At 46.1% G+C, this 23,797-nt stretch overlaps 1 protein-coding gene and 1 pseudogene across 2 annotated transcripts in view; one reads left to right on the top strand and one right to left on the bottom strand.

The window, feature by feature from the left end:
* The window catches only part of LOC143768290 (uncharacterized), a 457,435-nt pseudogene that overhangs the window by 162,605 nt on the left and 271,033 nt on the right, over positions 1 to 23,797 (top strand). The window lies entirely within an intron of this gene.
* The window catches only part of LOC143766869 (uncharacterized), an 82,976-nt gene that overhangs the window by 48,133 nt on the left and 11,046 nt on the right, over positions 1 to 23,797 (bottom strand). The window contains exons 2-3 of the mRNA XM_077254865.1: positions 22,104 to 22,120; positions 21,177 to 21,229 (exon numbers count right to left, since the gene is read on the bottom strand). The gene's annotated coding sequence lies outside the window, so the exon portion shown is untranslated. The remainder of the gene's footprint in view (positions 1 to 21,176; positions 21,230 to 22,103; positions 22,121 to 23,797) is intronic.

Here is a 23,797-nt window from a genome sequence, read left to right as displayed (position 1 = left end):
AATTTTTACAACAAAATTTACAAAACCATTTTTTTTAGGGACCACCTCACATTTGAAGTCATTTTGAGGGTTCTATATGGCTGAAAATACCCAAAAGTGACACCATTCTAAAAACTGCACCCCTCAAGTTGCTCAAAACCACATTCTAGAAGTTTATTAACCCTTCAGGTGTTTCACAGCAGCAGAAGCAACATGGAAGGAAAAAATGAACATTTAACTTTTTAGTCACAAAAATGATCTTTTAGCAACAATTTTTTTATTTTCCCAAGGGTAAAAGGAGAAACTGGACCACGGACGTTGTTGTCCAATTTGTCCTGAGTACGCTGATACCTCATATGTGGGGGTAAACCACTGTTTGGGCGCACGGCAGGGCTCGGAAGGGAAGGAGCGCCATTTGACTTTTTGAATGAAAAATTGGCTCCAATCTTTAGCGGACACCATGTCGCGTTTGGAGAGCCCCCGTGTGCCTAAACATTGGAGCTCCCCCACAAGTGACCCCATTTTGGAAACTAGACCCCCCAAGGAACTTATCTAGAAGCATAGTGAGCACTTTAAACCCCCAGGTGCTTCACAAATTGATCCGTAAAATAAAAAAGTACTTTTTTTTCACAAAAAAATTATTTTAGCCTCAATTTTTTCATTTTCACATGGGCAACAGGATAAAATGGATCCTAAATTTTGTTGGGCAATTTCTCCTGAGTACACTGATACCTCACATGTGGGGGTAAACCACTGTTTGGGCACATGGTAAGGCTCGGAAGGGAAGGAGCGCCATTTGACTTTTTGAATGAAAAATTATCTCCATCGTTAGCGGACACCATGTCGCGTTTGGAAAGCCCCTGTGTGCCTAAACATTGGAGCTCCCCACAAGTGACCCCATTTTGGAAACTAGACCCCCCAAGGAACTCATCTAGAGGCATAGTGAGCACTATAAACCCCCAAGTGCTTCACAAATTGATCCTCAAAAATGAAAAAGTACTTTTTTTTCACACAAAATTTCTTTTAGCCTCAATTCTTTCATTTTCACATGGGCAACAGGATAAAATGGATGCTAAAATTTGTTGGGCAATTTCTCCTGAGTACGCCGATACCTCATATGTGGGGGTAAACCACTGTTTGGGTGCACGGCAAGGCTCGGAAGGGGAGGCGTGCCATTTGACTTTTTGAATGGAAAATTAGCTCCAATCGTTAGCGGACACCATGTCGCGTTTGGAGAGCCCCTGTGTGCCTAAACATTGGAGCTCCCCTACAAGTGACCCCATTTTGGAAACTAGACCCCCCAAGGAACTTATCTAGATGCATAGTGAGCACTTATAACCTCCAGGTGCTTCACAGAAGTTTATAACGCAGAGCCGTGAAAATAAAAAATAATTTTTCTTTCCTCAAAAATGATTTTTAGCCCAGAATTTTTTATTTTCCCAAGGGTAATAGGAGAAATTGGACCCCAAATGTTGTTGTCCAGTTTGTCCTGAGTACGATGATACCCCATATGTGGGGGTAAACCACTGTTTGGGCGCACGGCAGGGCTCGGAAGGGAAGGCACGCCATTTGGCTTTTTGAATGGAAAATTAGCTCCAATCATTAGCGGACACCATGTGGCGTTTGGAGAGCCCCTGTGTGCCTAAACATTGGAGCTCCCGCACAAGTGACCCCATTTTGGAAACTAGACCTCCCAAGGAACTAATCTAGATGTGTGGTAAGCACTTTGAACCCCCAAGTGCTTCACAGAAGTTTATAACGCAGAGCCATGAAAATAAAAAATAATTTTTCTTTTCTCAAAAATGATTTTTTAGCCCACAATTTTTTATTTTCCCAAGGGTAAGAGGAGAAATTGGACCCCAAAAGTTGTTGCCAGTTTCTCCTGAGTACGCTGATACCCCATATGTGGGGGTAAACCACTGTTTTGGCACACGTCGGGGTTCGGAAGGGAAGTAGTGACGTTTTGAAATGCAGACTTTGATGGAATGCTCTGCGGGCGTCAGGTTGCGTTTGCAGAGCCCCTGATGTGCCTAAACAGTAGGAACTCCCCACAAGTGACTACATTTTGGAAACTAGACCCCCAAGGGAACTTATCTAGATGTGTGGTGAGCACTTTGAACCCCCAAGTGCTTCACAGAAGTTTATAACGCAGAGCCGTGAAAATAATAAATGTGTTTCCTTTCTTCAAAAATATTTTTTTAGCCCAGAATTTTTTATTTTTGCAAGAGTATCAGGAGAAATTGGACCCCAAAAGTTGTTGTCCAGTTTCTCCTGAGTACGCTGATACCCCATATGAGGGGGTAAACCACTGTTTTGGCACACGTCGGGGTTCGGAAGGGAAGTAGTGACGTTTTGAAATGCAGACTTTGATGGAATGCTCTGCGGGCGTCAGGTTGCGTTTGCAGAGCCCCTGATGTGCCTAAACAGTAGGAACTCCCCACAAGTGACTCCATTTTGGAAACTAGACCCCCAAGGGAACTTATCTAGATGTGTGGTGAGCACTTTGAACCCCCAAGTGCTTCACAGAAGTTTATAACGCAGAGCCGTGAAAATAATAAATGTGTTTCCTTTCCTCAAAAATATTTTTTTAGCCCAGAATTTTTTATTTTTGCAAGAGTAACAGGAGAAATTGGACCCCAAAAGTTGTTGTCCAGTTTCTCCTGAGTACGCTGATACCCCATATGTGGGGGTAAACCACTGTTTGGGCACATGCCGGGGCTCGGAAGGGAAGTAGTGACGTTTTGGAATGCAGACTTTGATGGAATGGTCTGCGGGCATCATGTTACGTTTGCAGAGCCCCTGATATGCCTAAACAGTAGAAACCCCCCACAAGTGACCCCAGAACTTATCTAGATGTGTGGTGAGCACGTTCAACCCCCAAGTGCTTCACAGAAGTTTACAACGCAGAGCCGTGAAAATAAAAAATCATTTTTCTTTCCTCAAAAAAGATGTTTTAGCAAGCAATTTTTTATTTTCACAGAGGTAACAGGAGAAATTGGACCCCAATATTTGTTGCCCAGTTTGTTGTGAGTACGCCGATACCCCATATGTGGGGGTAAACCACTGTTTGGGCACACGTCAGGGCTCGGAAGGGAAGTAGTGACATTTGAAATGCAGACTTTGATGGAATGGTCTGCGGGCATCACATTGCATTTGCAGAGCCCCTGATGTGCCTAAACAGTAGAAACACCCCACAAGTGACCCCATTTTGGAAACTAGACCCCCGAAAGAACTTATCTAGATGTGTGGTGAGCACTTTCAACCCCCAAGTGCTTCACAGAAGTTTATAACGCAGAGCCGTGAAAATAAAAAATAATTGTTCTTTCCTCAAAAATTATGTTTTAGCAAGTAATTTTTTATTTTTGTAACAGGAGAAATTGGACCACAACAGTTGTTGCCCAGTTTGTCCTGAGTACGCTGGTACCCCAAATGTGGGGGTAAACCACTGTTTGGGCGCACATCGGGGCTTGGAAGGGAGGGAGCACCATTTGACTTTTTGAACGCAAGATTGGCTGGAATCAATGGTGGCGCCATGTTGCGTTTGGAGACCCCTGATGTGCCTAAACAGTGGAAACCCCTCAATTCTAACTTCAACACTAACCCCAACACACCCCTAATCCTAATCCCAACTGTAGCCATAACCCTAATCACAACCCTAACCCCAACACACCCCTAACCACAACCCTAACCGCAACACACCCGTAACCCTAATTCCAACCCTAACCCTAATCCTAACCCTAATCCCAACCGTAACCCTAATCCCAACCTTAACCACAACTGTAACCCCAACACACCCCTAACCCTATCTGTAACCCTAACCACAAGCCTAATCTTAACCCTATTTCAAACCCTAGCCCTAATTCCAACCCTAACCCTAAGGCTATGTGCCCACGTTGCGGATTTGTGTGAGATTTTTCCGCACGATTTTTGAAAAATCTGCAGGTAAAAGGCACTGCGTTTTACCTGCGGATTTACAGCAGATTTCCAGTGTTTTTTTGTGCGGATTTCACCTGCGGATTCCTATTGAGGAACAGGTGTAAAACGCTGCGGAATCCGCACAAAGAATTGACATGCTGCGGAAAATACAACGCAGCGTTTCTGCACAGAATTTTCCGCACCATGGGCACAGCGGATTTGGTTTCTCCATAGGTGTACATGGTACTGTAAACCTGATGGAAAACTGCTTCGAATTCGCAGCGGCCAATCCGCTGCGGATCCGTGGCCGATCCGCTGCGGATCCGCGGCCGATCCGCTGCGGATCTGCGGCCCATTCCGCTGCGGATCCGCGACCGATCCGCTGCGGATCCGCGGCCGATCCGCTGCGGATCTGCTGCCGATCCGCTGCGGATCCGCTGCGGATCCGCTGCTGATCCGCGGCCTATCCGCTGCGGATCCGCGGCCAATCCGCTGCGGATCCGCTGCCTATCCGCTGCGGATCAGCGGCCAATCCGCTGCGGTTCCGCTGCCAATACGCTGCGGATCCGCAGCCAAATCCGCACTGTGTGCACATGCCATAACCCTACCCCTAACCCTAACCCTACCCGCAACCCTAACCCTACCCCTAACCCTAACCCTACCCCTAGTTCTAACCCTAGTTCTAACCCTAGTTCTAACCCTAACCCTAGTGGAAAAAGAACAAAAAATATTTTCTTTATTTTATTATTGTCCCTACCTATGGGGGTGATAAAGGGGGGGGGTTTATTAATTTATTTTTTTTTTGATCGCTGCGATAGAACCTACCACAGCGATCAAAATGTACTTGTAATGAATCTGCCGGCTGGCAGATTCGGCGGGCGCACTGCCCATGCGCCCGCCATTTTCCAAGATGGCGGTGCCCATGGAGAAGACGGCCGGACACCGGGAGGGACATCGAAGCTAGGTAAGTATGGGGGGGTGGGATCGGAACACGGGGGGGGGATCGGAGGACCGGGGGAGCGGACAAGAGGACCGGGGGAGCGGACAGGAGGGAGGAGGGGAGCGGACAGGAGATCGGGGCAGAAAGGACGACTGGGGGGGCGATCGGTGGCGGTGGGGGGGGGGCAGATCGGGGTCTCCAGCCATGGCAGATGCTATTGCAGCATCGGCCATGGCTGGATTGTAATATTTCACCATTTTCATAGGTGAAATATTACAAATCGCTCTGATTGGCTGTTTCACATTCAACAGCCAATCAGAGTGATCGTAGCCACGGGGGGGTGAAGCCACCCCCCCTGGGCTGAAGTACCACTCCCCCTGTCTCTGCAGATCGGGTGAAAATGGAGTTAACCCTTTCACCCGATCTGCAGGGACGCGATCTTTCCATGACGCCACATAGGCGTCATGGGTCGGATTGGCACGGGTTTTCATGACGCCTACGTGGCGTCAAAGGTCGGGAAGGGGTTAAACTTGTTATCAGTATAAAAAGACACCTGTGCACACCCTCAAACAGTCTGACTCCAAACTCCACTATGGTGAAGACCAAAGAGCTGTCAAAGGACACCAGAAACAAAATTGTAGCCCTGCACCAGGCTGGGAAGACTGAATCTGCAATAGCCAACCAGCTTGGAGTGAAGAAATCAACAGTGGGAGCAATAATTAGAAAATGGAAGACATACAAGACCACTGAGAATCTCCCTCGATCTGGGGCTCCACGCAAAATCCCACCCCGTGGGGTCAGAATGATCACAAGAACGGTGAGCAAAAATCCCAGAACCACGCGGGGGGACCTAGTGAATGAACTGCAGAGAGCTGGGACCAATGTAACAAGGCCTACCATAAGTAACACACTACGCCACCATGGACTCAGATCCTGCAGTGCCAGACGTGTCCCACTGCTTAAGCCAGTACATGTCCGGGCCCTTCTGAAGTTTGCTAGAGAGCATTTGGATGATCCAGAGGAGTTTTGGGAGAATGTCCTATGATCTGATGAAACCAAACTGGAACTGTTTGGTAGAAACACAACTTGTCGTATTTGGAGGAAATAGAATACTGAGTTGCATCCATCAAACACCATACCTACTGTAAAGCATGGTGGTGGAAACATCATGCTTTGGGGCTGTTTCTCTGCAAAGGGGCCAGGACGACTGATCCGGGTACATGAAAGAATGAATGGGGCCATGTATCGTGAGATTTTGAGTGCAAACCTCCTTCCATCAGCAAAAGCATTGAAGATGAAACGTGGCTGGGTCTTTCAACATGACAATGATCCAAAGCACACCGCCAGGGCAACGAAGGAGTGGCTTCGTAAGAAGCATTTCAAGGTCCTGGAGTGGCCTAGCCAGTCTCCAGATCTCAACCCTATAGAAAACCTTTGGAGGGAGTTGAAAGTCCGTGTTGCCAAGTGAAAAGCCAAAAACATCACTGCTCTAGAGGAGATCTGCATGGAGGAATGGGCCAACATACCAACAACAGTGTGTGGCAACCTTGTGAAGACTTACAGAAAACGTTTGACCTCTGTCATTGCCAACAAAGGATATATTACAAAGTATTGAGATGAAATTTTGTTTCTGACCAAATACTTATTTTCCACCATAAAATGCAAATAAAATGATAAAAAACAGACAATGTGATTTTCTGGATTTTTTTTTCTCAGTTTGTCTCCCATAGTTGAGGTCTACCTATGATGTAAATTACAGACGCCTCTCATCTTTTTAAGTGGTGGAACTTGCACTATTGCTGACTGACTAAATACTTTTTTGCCCCACTGTATGTAATATATGTTTCCTGCCTTGCCCAGCTCCTGAATGTCTATGTGAACTGCATTTAGTTTTCTCTGGTATGCCCTGAATGTTTCCTGCCTTGCCCAGCTCCTGAATGTCTATGTGAACTGAATTTAGTTTTCTCTGGTATGCACTGCTCACCCTTCACTTTGGATCCATAATGTATTTCACTTCTCTGGTGTCTTCCATGCATACCTCTGAGCAGTCAGTTTAACCCCTCCCCCCTTTTATGACCTTTTGTTTAACTCTGAACATGTGTTCTGGCCACACACCCCCACATCCACTCACAGCTGAGTTCTCTTAGTAGCACATATATTCAGATCCAGGACTCTGATCCAAACTCTAGTCCGATCCATGCATCTTTCAAATTCCATGTTTATAATTACTTTGAATTAGACTGAATTGGACTGGAATTGACTGGAAGGTAACAGAATACCAAACCACTACAATGTTTCGGTTTCTTTTCTCTTTCGCCCCCATATTACTTTCCTTCTTAATCTCCTGTAATCCCTCCATCTAGTAAAGAACTACTAATTTCTCCCTCAATAGTCCCCAGCGTTCTCACCTCCTCCTCACAGCTGTTCTTCCACATACAATCCTCTTTCTCCAGACACACACTGCCGCATCATGTCCTTTCCTTCTCCCACCTTCTAACACTCTGTCTGCTACTCCTCATCTCTGGTGATGTATCTCCAAATCCCGGCCCCTCTCAACACATCCCCACACTCATTTCTAACCCCCGCCATGATCCTCTGCACGTTTTCCCCAACCATGATAACCTCATACCCATTCATCCAGCCCCCACTCCCCTGGCCCCCCTACCTGGAGCACTATGGAACGCACGCTCTGTCTGAAACAAACTGCCATTTATCCATGACCTCTTCATCACCAACAAACTTTCCTTACTTGGCATCACAGAAACCTGGCTCACCCCCTTTGACTCAGCCTCTCCAGCTGTGCTTTCCTATGGCGGATTCCACCTCTCCCACACTCCTCGCCCCAGCAACAAACGTGGTGGAGGAGTTGGCTTGCTCCTGTCCGATATCTGCTCCTTTACTCCAATCCTGCTACCACCCTCCGCTACACTTCCCTCGTTTGAGGTGCACTCCATCCGCATCTATTCCCCCTCCAACCTCCAGCTGGCTGTCATTTACCGCCCCCCAGAACTAGCCATCTCCACCTTTCTCGACCACTTCACTATCTGGCTACTTCATTTCCTCTCTGCTGACATTCCCACTATCATCATGGGTGACTTCAATATTCCCATTGACACTTCCACCTCAGCTGCCTCTAAACTTTTATTGCTCACTGCCTCCTTCGGCCTCAATCTATGGTCCTGTGAGGCCACTCACAAAGATGGACATAGCCTCCCTTCATGACACAGATGCTGCTGCCACTTTTTATAACACCACAATATCAGCAACACTCTATTCGGCCACCCCGCTCATGCATAGCAAAACTCTGTACACTCAACAGGCAGCCATGGCTGACCAGCTTGACCAAAAAACTGAGACAAGCTTCCAGGATCGCTGAGCAGAGATGCAAGCGATCCCGCTCTGCCGATCACTTCACTCCATACAAGCAGCCCCTCACCAGCTTCAAGTCCAAGCTCACTGCCGCAAAACAAACTTACTTCTCATCTCTCATATGCTCCCTGTCTCACAACACTAAACAGCTTTTCAACACTTTCAATTCTCTACTCCGTCCCCCTGCACCCCCTCCCTCCCCTCTAATTTCTGCTGATGACTTTGCCTTCTTCTTTAAACAGAAGATCGATACGATCAGAGAAAGCTTTGGCCCACAGCGCCCAATGCCCCTCTTAGCTGCTCAACCCTGTTCCTCCAAAACCAGCTTCTCCACCATGGCAGAAGATCAGCTCTCCACTCTCCTGTCAAGATCACACCTCACCACCTGCACGCTTGACCCGCTCCCATCCCACGTCATCCCTAACCTTGCCACAGTCTTCATCCCAACCCTAACACACCTCTTCAACCTCTCTCTCACAACAGTTGTCTTCCCCTCAGACTTCAAACATGCTAAGATCACACCCATCCTCAAAAAGCCCTCCCTCGACCCATCTTCTGTGTCTAGCCCACTATCTCTTCTCACTTATGCCTCAAAATTACTGGAACAACACGTCCATCTTGAAATGTCCTCCCACCTCTCCTCCTGCTACCTATTTGAACAGTTACAATCTGGCTTCTGACCCCATCACTCAACTGAAATTGCCCTAACTAAAGTCACCAATGACCTACTAACTGCCAAGAGCAAGCGACACTACTCTGTCATCCTTCTCCTGGACCGGTCTTCTGCCTTTCACACTACCAATGACCTACTAACTGCCAAGAGCAAGCGACACTACTCTGTCATCCTTCTCCTGGACCGGTCTTCTGCCTTTCACACTGTGGACCATTCCCTTCTACTACAGATCCTTTCATCTCTTGGCATCACAGACTTGGCCCTATCATGGATCTCGTCATATCTGACAGACCGAACATTCAGTGTCTCCCTCCCCCACGGCCCCTCCTCACTTTGCCCCTCGTCTGTCGGTGTTCTTCAAGGCTCTGTTCTAGGACCCCTATTCTTCTCCATCTACACCTTCGGCCTGGGACAGCTCATAGAATCCCACGGTATGCAGTATCATCTGTACGCCAATGACACGCAGATCTACCTATCCGGACCTGACCTCACCTCCTTACTTAAAAAAATCCCACACTGTCTGTCTGCTATCTCGGCCTTCTTTTTTGCTTGCTTTCTAAAACTGAACATGGACAAAACAGGATTCATCATCTTTCCCCCATCTCACTCTACCCCTCCACCAGACCTATCCATCAATGTCAATGGCTGCTCACTTTACCCAGTCCCACATGCCTGGTGCCTCAGGGTGATCCTCAACTCTGCCCTGTCTTTCAAGCCACATATCCAAGCCCTTGCTTACTCCTGCCATTTCAAACTCAAAAATATTTCCCGGATCCATGCATTCCTTGACCGCGACACCACAAAAACACTAGTGCATGCCCTTATCATCTCCCGCCTTGACTACTGCAAAATCCTACTCTCTGGCCTTCCCCCTAGCACTCTGGCACCACTGCAATCCATCCTACACTCTGCTGCCCGACTAATCTACCTGTCTCCCTGCTATTCCCCAGCTTCTCCCCTATGCCAAGCCCTTCACTGGCTTCCTATCGCCCAGAGACTCCAGTTCAAAAGCCTTACAATGACATACAAAGCCATCCACAACCTATCTCCTCCATACATCCGTGACATGGTCTCCCGGTACTTACCCACACGCAACCTCTGATCCTCTCAAGATCTCCTTCTCTACTCCCCTCTCATCTCTTCCCACAACCGCATCAAAGACTTCTCCTGTGCTTCCCCCATACTCTGGAACTCTCTACCCCAACACATCAGACTCTCGCCTACCATTGAAACCTTCAAAAAGAACCTGAAGACTCACCTCTTCCGACCAGCCTACAGCCTGCAGTGATCCTCAACCTACTAAACCGCCAAACAACCAGCTCTACCTTCTCCTAGTGTATCCTCACCCATCCCCTGCAGATTGTGAGCCCTCGTGGCAGGGTCCTCCCTCCTTATGTACCTGTGTGCCTTGGTTTTTGCTCATGTTTAAAGGGAACCTGTCACCCCGTTTTTTGAGTATGAGATAAAAAATACCGTTAAATAGGGCCTGAGCTGTGCGTTACAATAGTGTATTTTGTGTACCCTGATTCCCCACCTATGCTGCCGAAATACCTTACCAAAGTCGCCGTTTTTGCCTGTCACTCAGGCTGGTCAGGTTTAATGGGCGTGGTGACATCGCTGTTTCTTCCCCCAGATCTTGCTTATCTTTCCGTTGGTGGCGTAGTGGTTTGCGCATGCCCAACTGCCGAATCCACAGCGCAGGTGAAGAAAAAAAGCGCGATCTGCGCTATTCCCCTGGTGATCGGTGGGGACGGCCATCTTTCTGAGGCCGCGCGTGCACAGATGTAGTGCTCTGCTGCCCGGGGCTTCAGGAAAATGGCCGCGGGATGCCACGCGTGCGCAGATGGGGATCGCAGCGGCCATTTTCCTGAAGCCGAGATGCGAACTCGGCTTCAGGTCTAATGGGTGATGTCACCACGCCCATTAGACCTGATCAGCCTGATTGACAGGCGAAAACGGCGACTTTGGTAAGGTATTTCGGCAGCATAGGTGGGGAATCAGGGTACACAAAATACACTATTGTAACGCACAGCTCAGGCCCTATTTAACGGTATTTTTATCTCATACTCAAAAAACGGGGTGACAGGTTCCCTTTAATGTATTGGTCTGTATTTGCCCCCTTTTCACATGTAAAGCGTCATGGAATAAATGGCGCTATAAAAAAATGTATAATAATAATATAATAATAATGATGGTATATGGACATTGGACTATGGGATGGAGGATATGTATGATGGGTATATGGGCACTGGGCTATGGGATGGAGAATATATATGATGGGAATATGGGCACTGGACTATAGGATGGAGGATGTGTGATGGGTATATGGGCACTGGACTACGGGAAGGAGGATGTATGATGGGTATATGGGCACTGGACTATGGGATGGAGGATGTGTGTTGGAGACCAGACTAGATGGTATGGAGATGAATGAGGGATTCCAAAGTTGAAAAATAGACTATCCTTTACTTAACAAGAACTTGATGAGAAGTATATACATCAGATAGCAGGCGCAACACAATATGAATGCTTCTTCTGCATTGTGCAGAGTCAGGAACTTTCTGGTTACATGTGGCAGTACATAACTTTTGTTATAAGCCACAATAGTGCAGCAAACCTAAGCTAATGACCTCTTCCTGCTTTTTGTCTCCACTATGCTCCCTGCCTGGAATCTGAATTCTTACTGCCATTATATCTTTGCTTACCTTCAGAAAGTACTATCTGATGTCTCCCCCCTGGCACACAACACCCTATCAATTCAGGAGGACGGCAATCATATAGACCAAAGGTTTGTACTTCTCACTTTCTATCTGACTCATCACAAGGAAATTGTTCTCCTTTGTGCCCATGTAGCTCAGTATGAGGTCTCCCACACAGTATGACGGCCCCACAGCACCTCACACAGTATTATGGCTAGAGAAAAGCGAATATTCAATGCTCTGTTCAGCTCACGATCACCGAATTTGCAATATTCGTCGACTTAGTTGCCGATTTAATTGCTGAATATAGCCAAACTTGCACAGCACAAAAGCAGGTGTTTCATGTGTGTGTAACAGCTTCGGTAAACTCATCCCCGCCGGTCATAAAGCCGCGGTTCCCACCCTGTCAGAAGACAGCGTGACCGCTCATCTGTGATTGGAGGTAAAAAGTTTACATCAGGTCACTGGTGTCAGCTGATGGGACTACAGCTCTCATCATCTGACACCTACAGCCGCTAATAACAGTGATAGCCGGAGCGGCTGATGGGTGTATTCATCAGCCACTACTGCGCTGTAAATAAATAATAAAAAAAAGAAACTGCACGGGATCCCCTGTATTTTTTATAATCACCCAGACAAAACTCACAGCTGGGGCTGCAATCATCAGCTGTCAGATTAAGCAAGTGTCAGGACTCTGAACATTTTTTATTAGCTTTTGTGCATTACTGCCCTTTTCCAAGATGGCGTCTTTGGTCTCATGTGCACTGTGTCTTCCTGCTATAAAACTCCACCCCAGCTTTCAGTCTGTGCTAGAGTATTCTGCCTTGCATCCAGCTCCGGACCCTGGTGACTCCCTGGCTATATACCTGCTCCTGTGAACCTGTGGGGTGATCCTGCTACTCTGCTCTGAGTTCCTGCTGCATACACCAGTTCCAGTAATCCTCCTTCATCTGCTGCTCATGTTTACTTCCATCTGCATTTGCTGGACATGTAAGCTGTTTGCTGCTCTGCAAGAACCTGAGACTATTACCCAGGCCTCCCTGGTTGAGCTAAGATATTATTTGAACTGCCTTATAAGCATATCTATCTGTGTTTTGGACTAAGCAAGGACTTATTCGTGTCAAGTATCCTTAAGAATAACTGTGCTTCATAGACTTACTGCGTGATTGCATTTTCCTCTAAAGGTTCCTATAGACTGCTAAGCTGCGTTTAATATTTACACCAAGTGTTGTGGACTTGAGTTTCTCTCTGCACCTGTTTGAATCACCGTGTGATAATATAGACTTTACCACTTATAAAACTGTGTCCTGTAGTTGTCTTGTTCCACGCAAAGACTCTCCTGAGTTATCCCCTATAATTATTACAGCAAGGTTGGTCATCAAGAATAGAGGGTTCCCCCAAAAGCCGGCAATTCATGTGCCACGTTCAGTCACAGCGTGACAGGTTAGAATAGAATAGATAGAACAGGTATAAACACATAGAATACATATACAGATAGAAGAAAAGCCGATAATTCAGCAGCCGCGGTAGTGTAAAATTACTGCAGGAGCCGACAGGATAGAAGATATGGATTACATGCAGTAAGTACAAATGGAATAGGTAGATATACAGATGTCTGTGACATACAATTAGATAAATAAAGAAAATTGGCGTGCACTCAGGGTAAATAAGGGAGCGAGGTGCAGGTGTAGTAGGCTATGAAAGCCCTACGTACATAGAAAATATAGTACACCGCTGTAATGTAAATATAAAAATGGCTATTTTGAGTGCATTTTGAAATATACTGAACGCATTCAGACCATTACAGAGCAGCATTTCTTGTCATACATTTACAGACAGACAATGCTCATTGTGACACAATCTTGAGAGCTGTTTATTTATTGTCTGAAGACCTTTGAGGTTACAGTTTTAAGTTTGTTTGTTATTGTAAAACAAGGTTTATTTACCCTCTGTCTGTGGTAGTTTTATCTAACCCTTGTGGGCTTTTATGTATCTATGGGTTTATGGCCCATTGTCTGATGATTCCATGGTATCTCAGTCTCATCCCACCTTGAAAGCTGGCCACTTGAAGGGCGGGATGAAACCAGAGTTACACAGTGCAAATCACTACATAAGACCAGAGAAACATGACTAAGGGTACCGTCTCACAGTAGCACTTTGGTCGCTACGACGGCACGATCCGTGACGTTCCAGCGATATCCATACGATATCGTAGTGTCTGACACGCTACTGCGATCCGGATCCCCGCTGAGAATCGTACGTCGTAGCAGATCGTTTGGAACTTTCTTTCGTCGTCTAGTGTCCCGCTGTGGCGGCATGATTGCATCATGTGACAAAGGTTGTATACGATGTGCGCACAGTAACCAATGGCTTCTACATCGCAAATACGTCATGAAATTATCGCTCCAGCGCCGTGTATTGCAACGTGTGACCGCAGTATACGACGCTGGAGCGATAATCAAGCGACGCTGCAACGTCACAGATCGTGCCGTCGTAGCGACCAAAGTGCCACTGTGTGACAGTACCCTAAGGCAGAAGCATAAGCTGGTGTACCTGTACTTACATGTACAGTGTTGTGATACCTGCATAATTGGGGACGCCCATGCAGTGTTGTGAATTTTCCAGGGTTCCCTGTCTTGGTGTTGCTTCTCTGATTTTCCAGACGGATGATGTTTAAAAGCTCCTTGGTGACGGATGATGTGAGTATATGTAATTAATCATTATATGTATTTAATCCTTATATGTACTTGTATCTTAAAATATACAAAGGTCTATGTGATCATACTTTTCAATCATACCATTCCTTTAATTTTGTTCTTTGAAATAAAATTGCGTTATATCGCAAGTAGTAGCCTTCTTTAAAGCCGTATCCGAACCTTAGTGTTAAAAACTTGGCAATACATAATTTGGCGTAGTCGGCAGGATACGCAGAAGGCTCAGAGGTTTATAATATTAGCAGGACTCTGTGGGATAGTGTGATATTGTGTTAAACATGCCTCTCTTTAAGAAAAAGGTGGCTGTGACTGAGTCTATTGAGATTCTGGGTTGGGAACAGGCTCCCTATCATATTTTGGCAACCAAGTGGTCACACAGTGCGGGTTTGGGTGAGGCATGGGACAAATGTTTGAAGGATGCTGAACCTGCTGATGTTGTTGCTTGCTTACAGAAAGTGAAAGTGGAGAAAGGTAAAGAGTTGGGCGCTGTTGCTAGGCGCGGATGGATATTGTTGTCTGCATATAGAAAACAGCATGAGGAAAGAATACGTATGTTAACAAAAGTCCAGAAACTGGAAAAACAGTTGTGTGAGGCCCAGAATGCATTGGTTAGAGCACAATGTCAGAATAAGTTATTAATGGACAGATGTGATGGATATCAAAATGTTGCAGAAAAGGCTGCCGTACGTGTAGCAGAATATAAATACAGAAAGAGGCGAGGGAAGGTGAATAAAAACAAAGTAGCTTTGGCCATTGTTATGACCTGGTGATTACGGAGCAGTACTGAGATGACCTGGTGGGTAAAACCAATCATGGACAAGCTCAGAGGAGGTGGCAGCTCCACCGACAGTACTCACTGTTATGACCTAGTGCGTACGGAGCAAGACTGAAATGACCTGGTGGGTAAAACAAATAATGTACTAGCTCTGAGGAGGTGGTAGCTTTACTGACCGCAATCCCTACTCCTAACACCAACACTAGAAATAGCCGTGGAGCGTTCCTATCTCTGCCTAGACGCCTCTTCACAGCCTAAGAACTAGCTACCCCTGAAGATGGAAACGGAAAACTATCTCACCTCAGAGAAACCCCCAAAGGAAAGATAGCCCCCCACAAATATTGACGGTGAGTGGAGAGGGAAATGACAAACTCAGAAATGAAACTAGATTTAGCAAAGGAGGCCAATACTATCTAAATAGACAGAGATAGAAAAGGCTACTGTGCGGTCAGTATAAAAAACTGAATGTCCACGCAGAGTTTACAAAAAATAACCTCCACACCGACGCACGGTGTGGAGGAGCAAATCTGCGACCCCAGAGCTTCCAACTAGCCAGAATAATTCATAATGACAAGCTGGACAAAAGAGACATAACTTAAACTGAACAGAAGGTCATAAGCAGGGAAACACCCAAAAACTAGCTAACTTATTTTAAGCTGAAATGGACTGGCCAACAGAGAGCTTCCAGGAAAGGACTGAATCCACAGGAAGAAACATTGACAGCTGGCATCAACTACAGCCTAAAGCCCAGTTAAGTAACAAAGCCAGGGCACCGATTAGTGAAAGCAGCTGCTAAGTTCCACTCGAAACCACCAGAGGGAGCCCAAGAGCAGAACTCCCAAAAATACCATTCATGACCACAGGATGGAGCCCAAGAACGGAATTCACAACAGGCCATAGCCAAAGCAGGGATAGAGTGGAACCCTGATCAGTGGGATGGTGATATGTGGAATTCAACTGACTCCGAAAACATCACCGATCCCGAGTCTGAGGATGAACATTTCTATGGGAAGAGGGAAATTGAGCCTCCTCTTAACCCAGTGAAAGCTCATCCTATATATCGGAGACGGATTGTAGAGACAGCGACAGGCAGACGGAATGAGAATGCAGTAGAGGATTACAGTCAGAAGGAGCTTAGTGACCTTCATGATCGTTTTTCTCAAAAGTCAAATGAATCCCTGGTAGCTTGGGCAGTCAGATTATGGGAGATGGGGGCTCATGGAGTACAGGTGGACGCTGTGGATGGCCCCAAATTTGTCCAACTCAGTCATGAGCCTGTAGTGAAGGAGGCATTCCGTACCTTGATAATCCAGCGACCACATGTGGTGTGTAGTATGCTTGATGTTGTGGCTATGGCATTGCAGCATAAATACCCATCTGAGGCGGACTGGCCGCCCAATGAAAAACCATGGTTTACGTTAAAAGATTGTGCTCAGAGGTTGAAGGAGGAGGTCATGAAAAAGCTATTTCAGCAAACACCTATGATGATTATATGCAAGTTGTTGTAAGTGTATCTGTTAGAAATCGTATCATAAGAAATGCCCCTCCAGCTTATAAACATGTCATGATGACGCTAATGGTAAATCAGACTGGGAAAACAATTGCCAGTACATTGGAGGCAGTTCAACAGTTAAGGGATCTGGGAGATTGGGGTCCCAAACAGAAGGGTAATATTCCCTCTGAAGAGCAGCATGATGATGTAAAAAGTAATTACAATCCTAGGACCCGTACTACACGGAAATATATGTTTAGGGCCTTAATAAAGGATGGCGTCCACAGGGATGAAATAGATGGGATTGGTACTGACGAGATGTGGAAATTGTATCAAAAAAGAGGAATTAATAAAAAGTCAGCTGCGTCACATAATAAAAAGGTTACAGTAAAAGATTCTGAATCCCCACAGCAGGGGCCAGAGAGGACACGGGGAGAGAGAGGGCCTGCTCCCTTTTTGTCTCCATCAAAGCCCACAGCACCGGGGATTGAGGATCCTTATGCTGAAGTGAAATCCTTGATACAGGAATTCAAAGCCCAACTGAGGGCTATCATTATCTCCTACCAAGATGCCTTCATCTGAAATGGAGGATCAATGGGGAGGGGAAATTAGAGTGATTAACTAGCTGGCCATGCCCTAGAAATGGATAGACGCCCTCATGTAGATTTAGTGATTAACGGGAAAAATAAAAGCAGCCAACATGTTAAAGCCTTGGTAGATACAAGGGTGGAGGCCAGTTTGATTTATGTAAATCCAAAATAGTTCAGTTGGCACAAGGTTACAATTACAGAATTTATTAGAGACCCGTGTGCTTGTGCCTACTACTACTGAATGGAACAATCCTGTTGTGTGGGGAAAGAGTTGTGGCAAGATTTCTGGGTAATTGTACAAAGAATTAAAGTGACTGTGTTTAATGTTCATGATTATTGTGCTTCAGGTACACTGGAAAGACTTTTCAACTCAGTAGCAGATGAACATTCCAAAAATATCAGTCACTGAATCCAGTTCAAAGATTGACACCACTGAGGGACGGCTCGGATTGACTCAGTGGGCACACCAGAGATATGGAAACCTGGGAGAAAAAGCTACTTACCAATGGGCACAGACCAGAGGCATGCCCATCAGGATAGATTTGCTAAAGGATTTGGATTCTTACATCCTTCCAATGATGGTGTAAAAAAAATCTGTGGGACAAAGGTCCTCCAGAACATGCAGAAGTAATTGCTCATGGAGCAAATGTGCTGATAGTTATGAAACCCGGGCAAGAGAAGTGGGAACACGTCTCAACAGACAGGTGTTATCTCAGAGAATAATATATATTTTCCCTTTAGATCAAAACCTGGAAATGGTGCATCTTTGCAGCCACCGTGTGCATGGTCCTTTCAAGTTCCGTCACTACCCAAGAGATCTTCAGAAAGAAAACCAAGAGACCAACCATGGAAAGTGGAGCTTAATGAAGACCTAACAGAATCTATGGATTTACTTGGCTCAGCTGATGAACACTAGCCATTATTATATGACAAAGACTGCTACCAATATATTAGGAGCGTGTCTGGTGGCAGTACGGACCCCTTTACAGTTATGGACAAAGCTGATTAACTCAAGATGAAGACATAGAAGAAGATGTGACTTAAAACTTCACATATAATAGTAATCTTGCTATAATTTGTGCATGCATTGCTTTGTGCTGTTGTATACAGTGCACACTTCCATTACGATCCATATGCCAATCGTCCACTAAAACCATCCCCTGAGGATATGGTACCTTGTATAAATAATGTTTGGCTCAAAATAGCCAAGGGTGGATTGTAATGTGAATATAAAATGGCTATTCTGAGTCCATTTTGAAATATACTGAACGTATTCCGACCATTACAGAGCAGCATTTCTTGTCATACATTTACAGACAGACAATGCTCATTGTGACACAATCCTGAGAGCTGTTTATTTATTGTCTGAAGACCATTGAGGTTACAGTTTTAAGTTTGTTTGTTATTGTAAAACAAGGTTTATTTAACCTCTGTCACTGGTAGTTTTATCTAACCCTTGTGGGCTTTTATGTATCTATGGGTTTATGCCCCATTGTCTGATGATTCCATGGTATCTCAGTCTCATCCCACCTTGAAAGCTGGCCACTTGAAGGGCGGGATGAAACCAGAGTTAAGGCCCCGTCTCACATAGCGAGATCGCTAGCGAGATCGCTGCTGAGTCACAAGTTTTGTGACGCAACAGCGACCTCCATAGCGATCTCGCTATGTGTGACACGTACCAGCGATCAGGCCCCTGCTGCGAGATCGCTGGTCGTGTCGGAATGGCCTGGACCTTTTTTTGGTCGTTGAGGCCCCGCTGACATTGCTGAATCGGTGTGTGTGACACCGATCCAGCGATGTCTTCACTGGTAACCAGGGTAAACATCGGGTTACTAAGCGCAGGGCCGCGCTTAGTAACCCGATGTTTACCCTGGTTACCAGCGTAAATGTAAAAAAAACCAAACAATACATACTCACCATCTGATGTCCGTCAGGTCCCTTGCCGTCTGCTTCCTGCTCTCACTGACTCCCGGCCGTACAGTGAGAGCACAGCAGTGACGTCACCGCTGTGATCTGCTCTCAGTGTACGGCGGCTCAGTCAGAGCAGGAAGCAGACGGCAAGGGACCTGGACACCGAAAGGCGAGTATGTAGTGTTTGTTTTTTTTGGTAACCAGGGTAAACATCGGGTTACTAAGTGCGGCCCTGCGCTTAGTAACCCGATGTTTACCCTGGTTACCCGGGTGCTGCAGGGGGACTTCGGCATCGTTGAAGACAGTTTCAACGATGCCGAAGTCGTTCCCCTGATCGTTGGTCGCTGGGGAGAGCGGTCTGTGTGACAGCTCCCCAGCGACCACACAGCGACTTACCAACGATCACGGCCAGGTCATATCGCTGGTCGTGATCGTTGGTAAATCGCTTAGTGAGACGGGGCCTTTACACATAGTGAAAATAACTATATAAGACCAGAAAAACATGACTAAGGGCCCCGTCACACATAGCGATTTACCAACGATCACGACCAGCGATACGACCTGGCCGTGATCGTTGGTAAGTCGTCGTGTGGTCGCTGGGGAGGTGTCACACAGACAGCTCTCTCCAGCGACCAACGATCAGGGGAACGACTTCGGCATCGTTGAAACTGTCTTCAACGATGCCGAAGTCCCCCTGCAGCACCCGGGTAACCAGGGTAAACATCGGGTTACTAAGCGCAGGGCCGCGCTTAGTAACCCGATGTTTACCCTGGTTGCCAAAAAAAACAAACAGTACATACTCACCATCTGATGTCCGTCAGGCCCCTCGCCGTCTGCTTCCTGCTCTGACTGAGTGCCGCCGTACAGTGAGAGCAGAGCGCAGCGGTGACGTCACTGCTGTGCTGTGCTCTCACTGTACGGCCAGCAGACAGTCAGAGCAGGAAGCAGACGGCGAGGGACCTGACGGACATCAGATGGTGAGTATGTACTGTTTGTTTTTTTTTACATTTACGCTGGTAACCAGGGTAAACATCGGGTTACTAAGTGCGGCCCTGCGCTTAGTAACCTGATGTTTACCCTGGTTACCAGTGAAGACATCGCTGGATCGGTGTCACACACACTGATTCAGCGATGTCAGCGGGACCTCAACGACCAAAAAAAGGTCAGGCCATTCCGACACGACCAGCGATCTCACAGCAGGGGCCGGGTCGCTGGTACGTGTCACACATAGCGAGATCGCTACTGAGGTCGCTGTTGCGTCACAAAACTTGTGACTCAGCAGCGATCTCGCTAGCGATCTCGCTATGTGTGACGGGGCCTTAAGACAGAAGCATAAGCTGGTGTACCTGTACTTACATGTACAGTGTTGTGATACCTGCATAATTGGGGACGCCCATGCAGTGTTGTGAATTTTCCAGGGTTTCTCTGTCTTGGTGTTGCTTCTCTGATTTTCCAGATGGATGATGTTTAAAAGCCCCTTGGTGACGGATGATGTGAGTATATGTACTTAATCATTATATGTATTTAATCCTTATATGTACTTGTATCTTAAAATATACAAAGGTCTATGTGATCATACTTTTCAATCATACCATTCCTTTAATTTTGTACTTTGAAATAAAATTGCGTTATATCGCAAGTAGTATCCTTCTTTAAAGCCGTATCCGAACCTTAGTGTTAAAAACTTGGCAATACAACCGCACACTCTGTGTATATATTGCAGAGGTGGAAATTTATTAACAAAATAACTATGTGATGTGAACGCGACCAAAGGTAATTATGACGTTTCGGCCCTACCAGGGCCTTAATCATACAGTCGCTAGGGAAAAAAAACAGAAACAAAATACATAAGTAGGCAGTATGTACAATACACAGTATTCAAAATCGGTAAACAAAAATAAAAATAAATTTAAATAAAGAACCCAACCTGGATGAAGGAAAAAAGAGAACGTAAACAAATAATAAAGGGAATCGGACATAGTAACCACTTAAAATCATGGTACGTATTATATAAGGAACACCACGTATATACACCAAGAAGGGGGCGTTAGTAATATAACTAAGGAAGCCAGTTCATATAACTACGCACATAGGAAGAACCAGAAAAGGCATTATTTACCTTAATTATGCAAAAGAGAGAGGATTTGAGATCCTTGAAGATAAAGGCATACACTGTAAAAGGAATGGTAAATGCATATAAGTAGGAGGAGGTACATAGAGGATATAGTGATCATAGCAGATCTGTAAGTAGTGTACCTTAAGTGCCAAAATGCTGTGGGTATAGATTCACAGAGATGGCCCTGCTGTGGGGTCTGTAGATGGGTATAAGAATGAATAAGTAAGGGACATGAAAATTATGTAGTTGCGCTGATATGCAGTAGTGGAGGAGGCCCGGTTTGTGGAACATAAGCAAGAGGGGTTACCTTGGATGTCAGATTAATGAGCGGCGCTCCCGCGCCCTGCTGCCAGAGTGTAGCGTGACCGGCGGTGTTGTGGCTTAAATGCGCGCACCGGAAATGGGGCCTGCAGTACCGGAAATGATGTCGGCGGTGTGGGGATGCTATTGTGCATGCACGCCCAGCGATTCTGTGTGGGCCCGGTTGCTAAGAAACGCGGGTGCTGCAGTGATGTCAGAGGCATGGGGCATTCCTCTGCGCCTGCGCAACAGGCGATATTGTGTATGTCTGATTGCAAGGCAGCACTGGCACTGCAGTACGTGGCAAAAAGCCTGCATAAGTTAAAAAATGTTAGAAAATGTGCCCAGCCTGCGTGTACATCATGAAACAGAGTAATGGATCTTAGTAGGTAGTGCTGTCAAGCGCATTAGTAGATGGGACAATATGTAATGGAGTGCATGTCAAAATGGGGATAAAATTGTCCATATAGGATGTAACATACTAGACATGGGATACTCACATGTAATGGTCTAGTCTAAGGATCATGGAGGTAATGTCTGGTATCTAGCGTTATTCTGTAATGGTCTAGTCTAAGGATCATGGAAGTAATGGCTGGTATCTAGCGTTATTTTGTAACTAAAGGAACTCACCATAGTGTTCAACGTATCTGTAAGGGAAGAGGAGAAAATTAGTAAGCTGAAAGGGCAAGTTAAAGTAGCCAATCAATTTCCCTGTTGAGGCTCCTAGGTGCGAGGGTGTCTAATGTATATATCCAGTATGTTTCCCTGGATCTCAACAGTTTAACATGATTGCCGCCCCATCTGGGACGGGGTACCTGTTCCAAGACTTGGTATTTTAGTTGAGCTACTGAATGTCAGGCCCTGGTAAAGTGGTCAGGAAGGGGAAGCCAGATTTTGTTACACCTAATAGTGGACTTGTGGCTTGCGATCCTATCACGTACGTGCTAAGTGGTTTCCCCCACATAGAGCAGGCCGCAGGGGCACTTAATGACGTAAACCACGAAATTTGAATCGCACGTATAAAATACGCGGATAGGGTAAGATTTCCCGGTTCTTGGATGGGTCACGTTGTCGGACTTAATCACATTCGAGCAAGCGGCACAGTTCAAGCAAGGGAAAGTACCATTGCGGCGTGAGCCTAAGAACTGTTGAGTCGGTACTCGGAGTACACTGCCCATGTCTGCCCTGACTATTTGATCACGGATGTTGGGGGGTCTCCTGGTGCTCATGAGTACGGGCATCCTAAAGGATGCGATCTCAGGGTGGGCTCTACCAAGAAGAGGCCAGTGCTTTTTGATGACAGAATAAACCTTTGTCATAAATGGATGGTGAGTGTGCACAAACGGAATCCTATCTTGGGATTGGCGTGGTGCTGGACTCATGGGTGGACTCGAGGACCTAATGAGTTCCTGTGCCAAGAGAGTAGAGGGGTAGTTCCTATCGCTGAACTTCTGCGCCATGGATGTCAGTCTGATTTGTCAAGTTTCGGGGTCCGTGACGATGCGGGAGACTCTTTTAAATTGGGAACGAGGTAGACTGTTTTTTGTGGTAATTGGATGGCAGCTTGAATAGAGTAATAGGTTGTTACAGTCCGTGGGTTTTGTGTATAGGTCTGTTTTGAGAAATCCATTGGCATCCTTCAGTACTAGGGTGTCCAAAAAGGCTATCTGAGTTTCATGGGAATGAATAGTGAATTTGAGTTCCTGGAAAATGGCGTTAAAGGTAGAGAAGAATAAATCAAGGGTGTCGGATGTCCCCGTCCAGACCAGGAAGATATCGTCTATGTACCTACAGTAATTCAAGACATGTTGAGAAAATAGCTCATTATTATAGATGTGGTGTGACTCAAAATGATTCATGTACGCATTAGCGTAGGCCGGGGCTACATTTGAGCCCATAGCGGTCCCGCATACTTGGACATAGTAGGTGTCCTCGTATAAGAAATAGTTTTCAAACAAGACTGTTCTCAGGAGGTCAAGACAGAAGGAAATAGCATTCTGGGACATATCAGTCTGTTCCAAGAGGTCTCTGGTGGCCAGCAAGCCCTTCTCATGGGTTATAGATGTGTATAAGCTATTGACATCCATAGTGACGAGAAGGCTATGGGGAGGTACTTGGTGTATCTGTTTTATTTTTTCGAGAAACTGACTCGTGTCCAATATATAGGACCTGGTGTTTTTCGTTAGAGGGGTCAAAATTTTTTCCAGCAATATGGAGAGCGGTGAAAGCACTGAATCTGTGGAGGCCACAATTGGCCTACCCGGTGGATTATGGAGGGATGTTGTGAACTATATTTCTTGGCTCCCTCTTGTGGTCACTAGCGG

The sequence above is a fragment of the Ranitomeya variabilis genome, chromosome 4 (genome assembly GCF_051348905.1).
Source record: "Ranitomeya variabilis isolate aRanVar5 chromosome 4, aRanVar5.hap1, whole genome shotgun sequence".
Lineage (NCBI taxonomy): Eukaryota > Metazoa > Chordata > Amphibia > Anura > Dendrobatidae > Ranitomeya > Ranitomeya variabilis.
The sequence above is the reverse complement of the archived record's forward strand: the minus strand, read 5'-3'. Positions and strand labels throughout refer to the sequence as shown.